Raw genomic sequence first — 16,210 nt, 5'->3', positions numbered from 1 at the left:
AAGTGTTCATTTTGTGGTACCCAAGCTATTGCCACTCTCCTAGACAAAACTGAAAAATATCAGTATGTTCTACTGCCCACAAATGAAACCCCTACACTACCGCCTGCACCCCACTCCACCAAAGTTACTCTTTTTCCATCCAGAGCTATTTGCTTATTCCTAGATTGCCAATCCTATATAATAAAGAGCTAATATGCTAATTAGACCAAATAGCCAAATGACCATCTGGAGGACATTCCAAAGGACCGTCCAGACCACCTTCCAGAGGAAGCTGGGGCTGTGAGGGCTGGCTGAGGCTGTGAGGGGCTTCGAGGGCCTAGCCCCTTGCATGAATTTCATGCATCAGGCCTCTAGTATCAGATAAGTGTTGATCATATCCTAGAACATCAAAGTAATTAACAATAAGGTGTGAATGAGGTTTACAGGTTCACAAGGCAGATTTGCATTTTACAAGAGGGGCTTGTTAAATACAACTGAACTAATAGATGGAATGTGTGAGAGAGATTTTTCTCTCCAAGGGACAGGGGAAGATTTCTAGTGCTCTTTTTCAGCCCAGGGATATCAAGTCCAGTCCTGTTAGCATTCCTTTCCCCTCTGCAGTCTCTTGCCATTCACTCCTATTTTTATCCTATCACATTTGAAAGTAGAATATGTTTTTTAAAATATATTTTTATTGATTTCAGAGAGGAAGAGCTAGAAATATCAATGATGAGAGAGAATCATTGATCGGCTGCCTCCCACACGCCTCCTACTGGGGACTGAGCTCACAACCCTGGCATGTGCCCTTGGCTGGAATCGAACTCGGGACCCTTGAGTCCGCAGGCCGACGCTCTACACACTGAGCCAAACTGGCTAGGACTAGAATATGTTTAAAATAAAGAATCATTAGAGAGTTGCTTGATAGAACCTTGTTCAAGCTTAAAGATCTTGAGGCCTCAAATTAGGTACTAGAGCCTTAAATCTCAGAGTAGTCAATTTAAACAGCCACAAATGCCATACATTACAGGATTAGCTCTCCATTTAGTGTATTAACCTGTTTAGTTATTTAGTTGAAGAATAACTTATAATAACTTTTTCTACAATTACTAAAAGCTCCAAAGAAATGTCTCTTAAACAATGGGGAGGAAGGGTGTCAGAGACTTTTCTAAAAAAATTAAAATTATTTTATTACATTTATAAAGATGAGAAAATAAAAACATTTTTTTCATATAATTGTGATGTCTGGTAGACTAAGAAAATGAAGTCTGAACACCCATATTTTTTTTCTGGGCCAAAGAATTTAGAATCTCAGAGGATAGAAGAGGAGAACAGCAACAAGAAGAAAGAAGGATATATCTGTATGGACCCAGGAACTCATTTAAAAATGTGACAAGTGAAAAGAATTTTTTTCTGCTCCATGAACTAGCCTTTCTACTCCAACTCCTCTTAGTCCCAGTTTCCCTTTCCTTCTAGAAAGAATATCTATTAGCAGAAACTCACGGGAGCACTAACAAAACTTTTGACCAAAGTCATATCCTTTAAACTCCAGCCTTTCATTTTCTGGCCACAGTGCGCAAGGTCCATAGTCTTTCCTCCCTAGATTGTTGGGGGCCATAAATGTATCTGCACAGGTGTCACCTAGAAATGACAGAGAGCTGTGTCAGAGGACCAGCAAAAGGCCAGCTCCAGTGTGGCTCAATCTCAGCTGCCAGGGGCAGTTTCTCTGCAATCAATTCAAGTGCCTAGGAATTGAAAAGGGAAAAATCTGTCTTTATTATAAAAAGAAATAATAACTATGTTGCAATTATGTTAGCTTTTTACAGTATATATAGCTATTTCTTGTCTGGTTTTGGTTGTTTTGTTTGTTTGTTTGTTTGTTTGTTTGTTTTTATGTCCTTAAAGACATTTTAGAAAGGGTTAATAATAACATTCACAGAGATTATCTGAATTTGCCAACTGAGCAAATAGTTGAATTAGGACTCAAATCTAAGATTCAAGAATTTCATTTCAGATCTTGTGCTTTCTTCATTACAACAAATTTTAATGGCAAATATGCCTTCTTATATGAAATAGGACTTAAAAAACAGTACTGCCTAAAGTTAGGAATCCTAAGTAATTCATAGAAATAAAATTTTCCAAAATTCTCATTTTAAAATGAGATGGAAAGATTTCTCTGAATAAAGCACTGGGACTAAAATCATGAAGTTTTAGTTTATCTCTTCACTTTTGTTGACCAATAGTATTATTTTAATTTGTCTTAAAGTGAATGGCACTGTTAATGGTGTTACAACTTTTTTTTTAGCTCATATGTAGGGTAACTCTATAATTTGTCAGTCAAACTGGGGCACTTTAGAGAGTGAGAGCAGTCACTATTAATAATTGTGCCTGTACAATGGAACTGGAACTATCTTGGGTAAACTGAGAGATATGGTCACCCAACTTATAGGACAGTGGTGGCGAACCTATGACACGCGTGTCAGAGGTGACACGCGAACTCGTTTTTTTGGTTGATTTTTCTTTGTTAAATGGCATTTAAATATATAAAATAAATATAAAAATATAAGTCTTTGTTTTACTATGGTTGCAAATATCAAAAAATTTCTATATGTGACACGGCACCAGAGTTAAGTTAGGGTTTTTCAAAATGCTGACACACCGAGCTCAAAAGGTTCGCCATCACTGTTATAGGACATAATTCTGAGTCTGAAGGTGGTGAGTTTTGAATTTAAAAAAAGCCAGCGGAATGAAAATCCATATGTCCTGCCCTGACTCTATAGTTCCTGTGAAGTTGGTTCATAAGCACAATGACACTGTTGAATGCTTCATTCTCATGCTTTGCCCAAGAGATGGCAAGAGTGTTGGGGCATCCATTTAGGACCAAGTTAGAGGAAGAGCGCAACCTGCTGAGATTCAAACGCTCAATATTTTATACCTCTTGGTCATGGGGGGCTCTCATCTAAACGTTGATTATGCACAACCCAGATTCTCAGACCAAAAGACATGTCCTGTGCAGTATTCCCCAGTAAACCTTAGTCACTTTCATAGGGGTCTACGTGACAAATACTAAACTAGCATTTGACATGTCAGAAGGAAAAAAAATCCATTTCAGCACTTAAATTATTTTTACAGTTGATCAAAATAATATTATATAATGGAAGTCTCTTAAGTTAGTAATCGATGAAAGAATTAAACTGCTAAAAATATATTTTTTATACACCAAAGCTAAATTTGATAGCATAGGGAGTAACTTAATCTAAGAATATCCTCGTAACAGGCATAAAAATAAGTTTTATTTTGAAAAGAGATACTATTTATGAGAATGTATTGCTGTGTGCCATCCATGGAACATGCTGACTTTCAATTTCACAAATAAAATGCTGTATTGAAAGGTGACCCTGTATGAATAGTACACTTAACAGACTAACACTACCATAAAATGATAGATTAAGGGAGAGTGTAAAATTATTGCTAATGATTGCTGAATTATTTGGAAATTCTTCCTATGAGATTACTTTTGTCCGCCTAACTTAAGAAGTATTTTCCCAATGAGTATAAAGTTCAAATTAATTTGGTTTGATTTGTAGAAGAAAAAAAACTTATTTTCCTTGCAATTGAAACTTTTATTTAAGATAAAAAGCTTCCCTTCTGGACAACAAGGAGTCACAGCTTGGAATTGGTAAAATGTCTACTGGGGCGGGGGGAGCGCTAATGAAACTTCATTCGTTGTGGAATAGTTCACAAAGGAATACAAGATGCATTACATAATGCAGCCCTTTGTTTGTGGAGCCTCTGACCAAATCCTGCAGTGTTAGCTCAGGCTGAATGCTGCCACCAAAGTCCTCCCTAACTCCAGGCAGCTCCGAGTCTTTTTCCCCACTTCCTGCCATGATTACTCTGGCTTCTGATTAAATCGCACCTTATATTTAAGGTCACTAACCTAAAACGACCCAGAGCTGCTTATTTCTCTCTTCAGCCGTTCCCCTGTACTTGTAATATTTGGAAGGCTTGAAAATAGCTTCTGTCCCAACTTATGTAGTCTTTTCTCCAAAAGCAAATGCTATAATAGTTTCCTCACTAGTGGGTTCAAACATCAGGTGAAAGATTTTTGGAAGCTAATTAGCATGCTAAGGAGTCTGGAGCATTTGGGTGAGTCACAGTCATGCTGCCTAAGGGACAGAGAAAATGTCGTTGCTAGTGATATTTAACAAGTGCTGTTTCCTCACTCCATTTATATAGAGCAGGAATTGCATTGCATTGTCTTCTTTATATTTAATAAAAATCGTGTTCATATCATCTCTTCTTTCAAACAACTATCCCTTTGGGGCTTTCTTAAAATATATTTGTACTAATTTTTGAAAACTGAAAGTTTGTTTTTATTGTATTAATAATTATGCCAGGTTGTAACAAATTATTTTCATGGAATTTATTATAAACTCAAATGTTTCTTTTTTAACCTAGTTTAACCCTCTTTTCTTAGCTTAATACAAATTTCCTCCTTGCTTTCAGAGTGAGAATTTTATTACATATATTGAATGTCTACTGTATATCTGAGCAAATTAATATTTATTAAATGCTCAGAATGTGGCCAATGTATGCCATGCAGTTAGGAAGAACAGTTTGGGCAATTCAAATTATAAAAGTTATTTCTTGGTTAGAAATGTGTTCCTGACTTAAGTGGCCTAAATAAATAGGGGTTTGTGTTTCTCATGTAACAAGAGGTCCAGAGGTAAGGAAGTACTGATGTGTAATAAAATCGGAGCCAACGTCTCTGGAATTGTCTGCCTTTTTGCATGCTTGTTGCTTTATGATCACAAAATAGCTGCTGCAACTCCTAGCACCGTGTCCATCTTCAGAGAGGGAGGAAGGGGGAAGGAGAAGGATTGCCTTTACCTCTACCTTTATCAAAAAAGAAAAAAAATTTCTCAAAAACCAGCCTCTCATACAGATTGCCACGTAGACCATACTGACTAGAACTGGGTCACAAGGCCACCCTTGGTTGCTAGGGAGGCAAGGAAGTCAGGGAACAGATTTGTCATAATTGGTTTAGAAATAGCATAACTCGTCCCGGACTGAGCACATTGTGACTCTGAACACAGGGGTCTGTAGCTAGGAAGAATTGGGGGAATGGATATTGGGTGAGCAGTAGTGTTTATTCCAGTTGTACTAGTCAAAAAAAAAAGGAAAGTTAATGTGGACTACAAAAACTAAAACATGATTTATAGCAGAGGTAGCATGTAGCTGGACTATAAGATAACTAAAATAATTAGATTCATTAAAGAATAAGGGCACTTTAAGGAAGAGCAGAAGCCTAAAATCAGGAACATATATGCTATCTATGGAAAGTAGCCACTACATTGTAAATAAATTCCCTAATTCTTTGAGGGCAGGAAGTAAGGCTTATTCCTATTTATTTTCCTAGCATCTCAGACACATAATAGATGCTTATAGAATCATAGTGAATTAATTCATAATATTCCAACTCAGAAGTCTAGACATGATTTAACAGATTATGGAGATAATAGAACAGAAAATGTAAGATTTAGGACTCCTTGGCAATACCCGGGTGAAAGGAAACATTAATATAGTCTGAACACTCCTGAATATTGGTTCAGAAATAGTGGAACCTGGAATGCCTAAGCAGATAGAGCAAGAAATAAAGTCCAAGTTCAGAATTGGAACTTGATCTGTGAATGCCTGGTTATGTTTCTGGAATCAAATCTTGGTAATACACAAGCAAATCTAAAACAGGCCCTCCAACTGTTACAAGTAGTTAGCCTATTGCTGTCACTTGCTCCCCTTTTCTCCCAGTTCTGTTCACCATGACCTTTCAATGTGAAAAGGGGCTTTGGAAAAATGAAAAGTAGTTCATTGGAGATTCCTAGAGTCCTACTTGACAATAATTGAAATTTTACATTTCTTCAGTTTCTGTTTTATCCCAATCACTCTACTACAGTTTTCAGGAGATTATTAAAAACAAAGCCCTGCCTACAAATTGTTTACATTTTAGTCAAGAATTTAAATATCTTGACTGATTTAAGATAAAGAAAAGGGGAAAAATTATAATACTGTTCAGAAAATAAAACAACCAAGTCAGTCAAAAGGATAGTTTGACTTGCTTTTATTGTTATGGTGCTGATTTAACCAGACCACTTAGCCAAGAGTCAAACTTTTTTCTGTAAATACCACACAAGTAACTTCTCCTGAAGGGAAATTGCCTTACTCACTCTAGGCCTGCTTATTTTTTATTTAACAAAGGCTAAAGTGTCTTGTCCTATTTTGTTTATTGAACTCTAGAATTTAGATTTGGCATGCAGTCTATAATATGGCTTAATAGTAGACTGAAATAATAAATAAAAGTAATTGTATTTTTGAATTGTACCTCCATGAGTCTCATATAATTTCAAGTATCTGACATTACTTTTTGTTTTGATGACCTTAATTTTACCTGAAAAATATGCCAATAGACGGGGGGATAAACAGTGTTAAAATGTTCAACTTTAGTCACTCTGCATTTCTAGCACACTTATGGGCTATGGCCACTTAATGAGGTTCCCTTGTGACTTTAAGCTTCAACCTCCCTGGTTAGATTAGAATACTTCAAATTATTTGAACTGAAGAGTACTTTTTATTTTGAGAAAAGAACATCGATTTTGTTTGATTGAGTAATATATTTTCTTTTTTTAAAATATATTTTATTGATTTTTTACAGAGAGGAAGGGAGAGGGAGAGAGAGTTAGAAACATCCATGAGAGAGAAACATCGATCAGCTGCCTCCTGCACACCCCTACTGGGGATGTGCCCACAACCAAGGTACATGCCCTTGACCCGAATCGAACCTGGGACTCTTCAGTCCACAGGCCGACACTCTAGCCACTGAGCCAGACTGGTCAGGGCAGAACTTTAACAACTCCTCTAAAGACTTGTAGCATTATTAATATTGCATTTGGATGAGTAAGTCAATTTATCTGGGCATCGGTTTTATCATCTGCAAAATGAGATAACTGTCCTTACATGGTTTCTAGCTAATTTCAGTTCTGAAGTTGTATGATTTCATTTTTTAATTCAGTTCAACAAATATTAATGAAATACTTATATAAGGCAAACCAATATGGTAGGGTACAAGGATTATTAATGTGATCTTTTTATGCAAATAGCTTATAATTTGATACATTCAAGACTGAAATGTGTATTTCTCAACACATATTAGCTTCTTCCTTTTGGGAATGTCACTTATAAATGAGAGTATATGATTTATTCCCCTCATTAATGTTTTTCATATCTGAATTTAGAGGACGAAAAAAAAGGGGGGCAGATCTATCATTTTAATAATGTGCCTTTGTATCCCACCTTTGGTGCAGAAAATTTAGAGCATTCCCGAACCATAATCTCATTCATCCCTAAAGAAGCTCAATGCATATAGAAAAAATAAATGTAGTTATTTCCATGTTAATGATTAGAAAACTAGACCTAAATTTCCTCGAGTTATATAATGAGCCAGTGAGTAAGCACAGGTAAAAATCTAGGAGCTCACTCCAGGACTGCCCAGCCAGCTTCCTTTATGTGTGACAGATTCTTTTAGCAAGTTCTGCAGAGCCGGATTGGTAAACCACATTCCACACTTGCTCCCTCCTTGCTCCCTTTCCAAACAGCAGCTTAGCTATTGAGGATTTCAGATGTATCAACAGGAGAAACAAAAAGGTGGAGGGGAAGAATGGAATGTATGGAACAACAGATGTGATATGCAAGCTCTGATACAGTAATGTTTCAGTCTGTGGTTTGGATTAAAATTAGCAGTAAAAGAAGTTGGGGACACCCCCATCATAAAGTTGGAGACTAGTCCATGAACATTTGACTATAGGCCCAACATCTGTAAAGAAACCTGCACTCTTGCTAGGTATCACTAGGATTTTCTTCGCCTGCTTTGAGAGGAGTCAGGAATATAAGGAATTTCTTTCTTTCTTACAAACCTCGCGAGCAGCTCCTTGGAAACAGGTGATTCTATTTTCCTTCTTTACCTAAATCCTCCTAGGTAATAAAAAAAGTCAGATCCATGTTTCATCTCCTGGTTTCCTTAGTCAGAAAATTTGCATCTGATGCCTAGGAAAATGTTTGGCCTTCCACAATTGAATGTTTAAACAGGTGCACGCCACACTGGTCTGGCTGAGGAGAGGGAGTCTATGCCTTCTGGAAACCCTGACGTTAAGAGAATGGTTCTTGTGCCAGTTTTCAAGAGTGCTTGTACGGGGAAGTTCAGGTGATGCTTAGATCACATTACCTGGTTACCAGCCCACTGCCTCACTCCCATTCTGTGTTCTCAGGAAGAAATTGATTTAATAGATTCAAGATATTATTAAATACATTCTGCATTAATATTATATGTCGTCTTTGAATACAAGTGGCAATACAATAGAACTTCATTTTATAAATAACACCTTTCAAGCTCACACCACAGGGCACAGTACAAAAGAATCAAAATAGAACACAAATGCTGTAATCAAATGCAGACCCCAGGAAGGCTGATTAAAAAGGCATGTTGCTGGTAAGAGCAGCCGACAGGGTAAGTGTAGTGGGTCAGAGCAGAAAAGCCAGCTGAACAGAAGGGCGAACTGAAACCAAAGGACGCGGCTGCCTAATACACAGGGACTTCCTCCTTTGTCACCATCTCCTTTTGGACTTGGGAATTGCAGGGGAGGGAAGTGTGCTTATGTTGGTTGGGGAGGTGGGGATCAAATATATGTAGGGTCACAAGGTTTATCCTCAGTCCTTAAACACAACACAAACCAAAGAAAATCCTAAATACAATAGCAGGCAGCTCTTGTCTACAATATGATTGTGAGACAACGGAGTGAGGCTTGCTCTGCTTGACAATACCTCTGCTTTTCAGAAAACACAACTGTGAGGATACAAGTAGAACACTTCCATAACAGTGAGATCAGATAGTACCCGAATGGCCAGGCATAGGAAGACATGGAAAGTGAGTGAGGCGGGTGCTTTGTGGTCTTAGCCTGGTGGTAGTCTTCTCCCCACAGGACCTCTTCTCATCCAATTGCTTTTAGCTCCTCACCACCACCACAGCCTCTTCTAAAGTCAAGGTCTTGTGCTTTAAAACTCTGCCTCTAATTCTAGGATAAAAGGTTCTGTTCTCTTCTTAAAGGAATTAGGAATTGGGCAAAAATTGGGGAGGTATTTTGGCACATACCTCCCCATCTATAAGTAAAACCAGTCCTAAAAGTGATCACTATATACCTTGAGGAATGCCCACATTGGTCTTTACTGATGCTTCTCTATTTAACATTGAGGGTAGAACAATATAGGACAGGAATCATGAGAAAAATTCTCTACAAAATACATTTCTTTTTCTGAAAAATAGCAACCCATAGTTGACAAGCATTGAACACCAAATATGGGTCTACAGTCAATAAAAAGAAAAGGAGAGAGAAAGGGAAATGATAATTGAGGCCACTTTTACCACTCTTGAAAAAGAGTGACTCCTGATTGCCCAGTTAGTTGAAACTCTGGACTGAGATCACTGATGCATAAATTTAGGTCAATAGTTTAGTATTTCTGTACATCTTTTTCTTAATTTTTCAGTTATAAACAATTTAAATATGTGGGCAGTATTTAGGGTTAACATTGTACAAATGCTACTTTTATTTAATAGAATGTTATTTTCTTTGATTCTGTCAGTATTTATTTGGCTATGCAGAGAGCTAATTTATTATCAAAGGCGAAGAGTAGTATAATAAATTGAGAACACTGGATTTTGTCTCCAGAGTGAGTTTTTTCATAAAGTATGTGAACAAATAATAACTATGCTGGTTATCAATGTGCTGCCTCTCAGATTTACCCTTCCTTGCCTACTCCACAAACGTGTATCTGGGACCTTTAAATACTTTTCCTTGCTCCAGGGTATGAGTGCACCTTGTCAGTAGAGGGTTCGGAGAGACATTAGAGAGGAAGAAATTTTCCCCTCCTGGTTCCATGTACTCTTTTGTCAGGCTCCTGCAGTGTGCAAGATTTCTCCAGGGTCTGGTGCCTGCCAACACACACAGCTGCCTTGGTGCCAAGCAGCTGAGGCACAGGTAGTTTCTCCAGTGCCTGGTGGCCAGCAGCTCCCACCAGCACCCACCACACAACAGCTCCCAGCCATTTCTCTGCCTTTCATTCATTCAATGGCTGGGCCTTGTCCAACCAGGTCTGTATCCCAGTCCAGGGGTGCAGAGGACTCTTCCTTGAACACTCTATCTCAGCCCTACAAATAGTTATGCTCTTTATATTTGCTTATTCTTATATAATTTGAATTCTCTCCACTTCTTACTAGCTACTCTCTCATCACTCCAATCCTCTATTATAGTTAATAATTCTTTATATTAAACTTTGCCTATTCAAATTGCTATGTGGTTTCTTTCTCCTGATGGACTCCAACTGGCACATAATCAAAGAATATTAAAATAATCTATATTCTTTGGGAGTAAGGGAAAGTAAATATGATAAGCCATCTCTTTATGGAATGGATTAGCATTGGTACCATGTGCCTTATCTAGGTCTGACTGTTAGATGAACAAAAACTTGTGAGAATTTAATGCTAGACTGAAAGGTGAAATAAAAATATGATACTATATGCTATTTTTAATTATACATATGCTTCTAAGGACCAATTTTTAAATATTTTACTTAATGTCACAGACAGTTCTTGAAAATGTAAACTATAATAAAGTAAACAACAAGTCTGCACTCAAAAGTAATTTATTGGTCTTTAAAATATGTTGCAAAATAATAACCCTTTAATGCAAATGTGTAGATTATTAATGCTAAGGTAATAATGATACCCATTATTTATTGATAACTCAGAAAGTCCTAGCACCTTACATTGGTTTATGGAATTCTTTTAGCAATAGAGGTGGACATTATTATTATTTCTGTTTTGAAAATTGGAAAACAGAGACTGGGGAGATTAAAGAACTGGCCTAATGTGATACCTGCAGGAAGTTTCTGAACTAGAATTTGAACCTAGATCTGCCTGGGAGCCCTGGTTCTTAACCACTGCACTCTGCTCCCAGAGTAACACCACTGAAGCAGATAGCAAGTAGCCTGAGCAAACAAAAACAACAACAACAATAACAAACAAAAAACACACACAGAATAATTATGTTGTTCTCATCAAAGATCCAGGACAGGAGACTTCGAAGAAGTCCTAGAGTGTACTAGTATAGCACACCCTGAGATATTTCTGATTCAGGCAGTCTATTACTTACATGTAACAAGATCCAGACAAATTGGGCGAACATTGGTGATCAAATCCCCAGAACCAAAGTGTTAACAGTGTATCAAAAACCCAGCAGCCTTTATTCCGAGCTGAATTGAAGGCAGATGAAATATTAACAGCAGTTATAGCAGCACAAAATGAAATATGAGATCCTGTATCAGAAATTATTAGTAACCTGTTAAAAGAAATGCTGAAAAATGGCAGTTACCAAATTAAAACTGAGAAACAGAGCTCAAATGGGAAATTTCAAAAAGTTTGGAGGAAAATAAATGACAGATTGTCCTCTTGGCTCTTATTACTATGCCATCCTAAATCCTACTTGGCAATACATGTGGAGGTGAAATAAGAACTGCATCACTGCCAGTGCTGGCCCTCAAATTTGTAGTCCTAAGTGTTTGCGATGGTGTCTGGGATTGATTAGAAAAGTAGTTGGAATTTGGTAGCATTTAGCTTTTGAAGAGTCTAGAGACTCTTATTATGAAAGGCTTCCTCTCATTTGTGAATTGGCCCCTTTGCTCCACTTTTGGATGGCTGGCTTCCTCCATGCTGAGCTGCACTAAATGTTCTACATGGGAAAGCTATTCTCCTTAAACGCCTTCAAATTTAAAGCATCTATCTGGATGTGTTCATATTTATGACTCAAAATATCTAGCATCGAAAAAAGAAAGAGAGGTTACAAATACCAAATACCGGGTAGTAAATGAAGGAGATATTTTTCCATCGGGAACTGAGAGCAGAGAAATGACTGTAAGCAGAGTTGTTGAGTAGTTGATGCCAGAGAGAAAAAGGAAATGAGCTATAGAACCATAGAATCTCTGTGTTGGCAGAGACCGTGGAGTTCATGCAGTCCTACCCTATCATTTTTCAATGAAGACACTGAGACATAGGGAGTTAAGGGACTTGACTTGCCCTAGACACATAGTTGTTTACTGACAGTCAGGCCAAAAACATTTCCCAACTCCCAGTCTGGAACTCTGCAGTTCAGCATGCTACTGCCATCCTCTACTGAAAGTTAACACTGACCCAGCCTGGAATGCAGAAGAACTCAGCATAGATGGGGAGCAAGGAGAATGGTGAATTTTGAGATGGTAATCAGTCTGGGGAAAGAAGAGGGGAAACAGAGGATCCTCCTTTGTTGTGACTTGTTGGAAAAGCTTGTGCAGGACATTTGTGTCAGTTTACTTCCCACAAAAAAATAGTAAAATATTTGGGTTGTAATTCCTCAGAGTTTATATCTATGCATTCAGATTTTATTTGCTTAGTGAATTCTCTCTCATACAGGTTAGCTCCATGTAGATTGGTTTGTGGGGGGCATTGCTATGGATCCCTGTCATTTACATGCACTTAACCTTCTCACTCCAGAGAACTTGTGGGGAGAATCTTCTTCATGGGACACTACTAATCAAGGGTTAGATGTAGGTTTGAGATGTAAGAACTATCTGCTATTAACCCTTGTAGTGTATTAACTTCATGCAGAACTCGGGCCATATGTGTGGGGGCCTTTTAATCAGGCTCATGAATTAGGTAAAATAATTTTCTTTATTTGGAAGCACAGTCATTTGAAGTAAACCAGTGGCAAAGTGGATATAATAAGAGTGTCTCAGTAGGAGTCCTTGTGAAATAGCAATACAGTCTTTTAGACCAGTCAGATATTTTTCTGAATAGAGTAACCGGAAATGAGAGAATCAGACAGTATGATGGAAACTACAGATGGAATGCTGTGCATGGAAAGTGATTATATACAAGAGAGGGTTCAGGAGAGGGTAGGTGTGGATCTGGAAAGGAGGGGGTAACTGAAATCAGAGAAGATCATGCTTGACCAGGTCTAGTAAAATATTCCCTGCCACAGTCACTGTTCCATGAAGAGATTGAGCCAAGAGGCCTGAATACACTCAGCTCAAGTTCAGAGCTGCCATTATTGTGGGAGGCATCAGGGAGAGCACATCCGGATTCGTGTTACACAGCAATCACTGTTGGGTGTCAGCATTCATCAGCCAGATGGTCAGACCCACAATTAATCAATTAGGCTGGGATGATCAGCTGGACTGTTTCCCCCTTTGGTGAAAAGCCCTCATCATGCGGTCAGGGCCAATAGCACTTTCATCCTGTTGCTTTTGGAGAAGCTTCTAAACATCCCTCTTCTTTTCTAGGCCTCTAGTTATAGGACTCTGGTAAGCTCCAAGCTGCTTTGACAACATAGATACCCCAAATCGAGATTGTAACATAATAGACTTTCACCATCCTCTGTGTTTAAGTATGTTCAACCAATAGAAATAAGCTTTTGAAAGCAGCATTCTCTGAGGAATGTTACACAACTGATTTTACTAGTCTTTATATTGGCTCTACTCAGTTGGGTGGGACAACACTGGAAATGATTCGTTCACGGGGCACTTATGAGGATATGATAGTCAAATAAAAATGATAGTGATTTATTAAGTGTTCATCATGTGACTGATACTGCTGTAATAAGGACCAAGCATCGGCCAAACATAGATTCAGCCCTTGTAATAATTCAATGAGTGTGATAATGTTCCATTTCAAAGAGAAGGAAACTGAGCCCAGAAAATTCATTAGCCCAAGGTTAAACGTTTATTAAAGATGTGTTAAGATGATTTAACACTCTCTAAAGTGCTAAACAAAATTTACTCTACGTTTTCTTACACCATGCATCTCTAAGGGATGGCCATTAGAAATTTATGGTAGTTTCTTATTCCTTTTCAAAGAATGTTAAAGAAATATTTTACTGGTGTTTCCCAACTCTGTTGATCTTGTTCTCTTTGCCATGCTATTCCTGCTGTGCACCATTTGACTTGGGATGGCTTTCTTCCTTATTTTGGGGCCATCACGGCTATTTGCTGTTAATTCTGTTTCCACTTCAGTCTCCTGGATACAGTTCCTCTAAGCTTGTTTCAGACACTAAGACTTTCCTGTATCAGTTGGCTTCTAAGGCAAGTTGCCTCCTCCCAAACAAAATGTTGGGTTACTGATTAATTGCTTATGTTGAACCTTATTTTCCCTCTCCTCTTGCTATATCACTGTACTATTGCTCAGGAGAGGTGTTGGGAACTCCTCGTGGTGGGAAATATCGCTTCCTGATGGAGGTCTGTGCTGACCCCATTGAGTCAAAATATGGGCACAGCATATTTCCTTAGTGTTTCATCGTTGAACTTATACCTTTCATTTTTCTCAGCTCTTCTCTACTCTCACTCAGTCTTTATTTGAGGAGTGCTTCTCTTTAACCATGTGTGACCTGTGTTCTGCAGGCTATTCAAGGACACTATTGTTCCAAATATACCTTTTTGAGATATTATGCTCTTACTTATTTTATGCAGTATGAGGCTTCTTTTTGATACTTTAACTGCAGCACTTTTCTTTTATTTGTTGGTTTCATTACTTACCAAATCAAGAAAGAAATACCAAAATACTAGGATAGTATATAGGTAACCACCTGATTTCTCAAATCAAGCTCAGAGCACATGGAAGAAAAGGTATTCCAGAAATCTTAATGAGCATCTTTTCTCCTCCTGGACTCTACCGGTGCCCTCTCTTTCTGACTGTGGTACTCTAATTTGTTCTGTCTGTGTTTGGTAGGCAGCTGTTTTGCATTTTTCCCTTGCTGCTCTCTTTTTCTACAATCCTACAGTCTTTACCCACTAGCTGATGAGGCTCTTTCATTGTGACCTGCAGTGTCTCCGCACATTGCAGAGCCGAGAGCACTGCCGTCCAGACGGCCTCTGCTTCAGTTCGCTCCTGACCTAAACCCCCCTGCTATTCCAGGCCTGGCCTCTCATGACCAGAGACTGCTGACTCATCCTGGCCTGTGCCAAGCTGTGCAGTCGCTTAGCGATGTGGACAGGAGTCGAAGGACTAGAATGAGATCACTGAACTCATTTCACTTGTTGCTTACGGTACAGTCCAGCATGAGCTGGAAATATAGGAACCTCAGCCTCCCGAGCAGAAAGAGTAAGTAGATTAAACACACCGCATCACCAAGTCCTCAACAAGCAGCAGTTGGGTGGAGGGTGGGGCTGGCTTTCTCATGGCTGGGGCTAGGGCATTGGGGTTCACCAGGAGTGTTCCTTTGTCCTCTCTTCTTCCTCTCCTCCAGAGTCAAACCCTCCCCCACCCCTCCCTGAACTTCCCTTCTGAAAATGTCCGGATGGCACAGCAATGATCTGGGCAGAAATGAAATTTTGCTAACAAGCAGCCTCCGCAAGAAATCCTGGAACAGTGACACTGTTGAAACTGCTTAGTTTAGTTTGTCTACTGGGAACGCACACGAACTTCCCAACAGAATTCAAGAGGATGAAAAAACCTTTTTTTGTTCTCCTTTTCTCCTTGATTCTCCTTTTTCTTTCTGTTTCGAGGGAGGTAGTTTCAGGAGACATGGCTGCATTCTGGTGTGGTGTAAAGTTTTCCGTCGGGAGACAATAATGTACATTCCTCTGGCAGGACGGGATGGTGTGTGTTTTTTTTTGTTTCTGTTGCTGTTGTTTATTTATAAGACATTTCCTCTCAGTTAGTGGAAGTTCGATCGTAAGAGGCTCCAGTGATTTTCCTTCCACCTCCCCTCCCTAATTTCTGTGCTTCAGCACTCTGGAACACTGTGAACTCGACAAGCTAATCAGAGCAGGGAGCTTAGCAGCCAGGCCTGGACACTCTCAAGAGACTGTGCTGATTCTCAGTCGGCACTCCTTGGATCAGGAACCACAGTCTTGGTGAGTGGTGAGGTTCCAGAATTTGATGTGTCAAGGATTCTATTCTTGGTGTCTCTGAGGCAGTCAGGAAATAACCGGTGTTTTTAAAAAGAGGGGGGGAAACACAATTCTTTTAAAAAGCTACCAAACAGTCCACCGTAATGGCGAAGATTTCAGTGTGCACAGCCGAGACCACTCTATACACAGTGGCAGAGTGTGTGCCAGGAGGACCCGCAGCATAGGTTTCATGCTGCCCACATGGATGTCA

General features: G+C 38.9%; 1 protein-coding gene across 2 annotated transcripts in view; it reads left to right on the top strand.

The window, feature by feature from the left end:
- Positions 1–15,126: 15,126 nt before the first annotated feature.
- ZBTB20 (zinc finger and BTB domain containing 20) overlaps positions 15,127–16,210 on the top strand; it is a 294,745-nt gene continuing 293,661 nt past the window's right edge. Inside the window, exon 1 of one of the 2 annotated variants that reach the window (XM_014462714.2) lies at positions 15,127–15,208. The gene's annotated coding sequence lies outside the window, so the exon portion shown is untranslated. Of the gene's footprint in view, positions 15,209–15,874; positions 15,964–16,210 lie in introns of those variants that run through there. The other variant, XM_014462713.2, reaches the window with a different exon arrangement.

Source organism: Myotis lucifugus, unplaced genomic scaffold (assembly GCF_000147115.1).
Source record: "Myotis lucifugus unplaced genomic scaffold, Myoluc2.0 scaffold_188, whole genome shotgun sequence".
NCBI lineage: Eukaryota > Metazoa > Chordata > Mammalia > Chiroptera > Vespertilionidae > Myotis > Myotis lucifugus.
The sequence above is the reverse complement of the archived record's forward strand: the minus strand, read 5'-3'. Positions and strand labels throughout refer to the sequence as shown.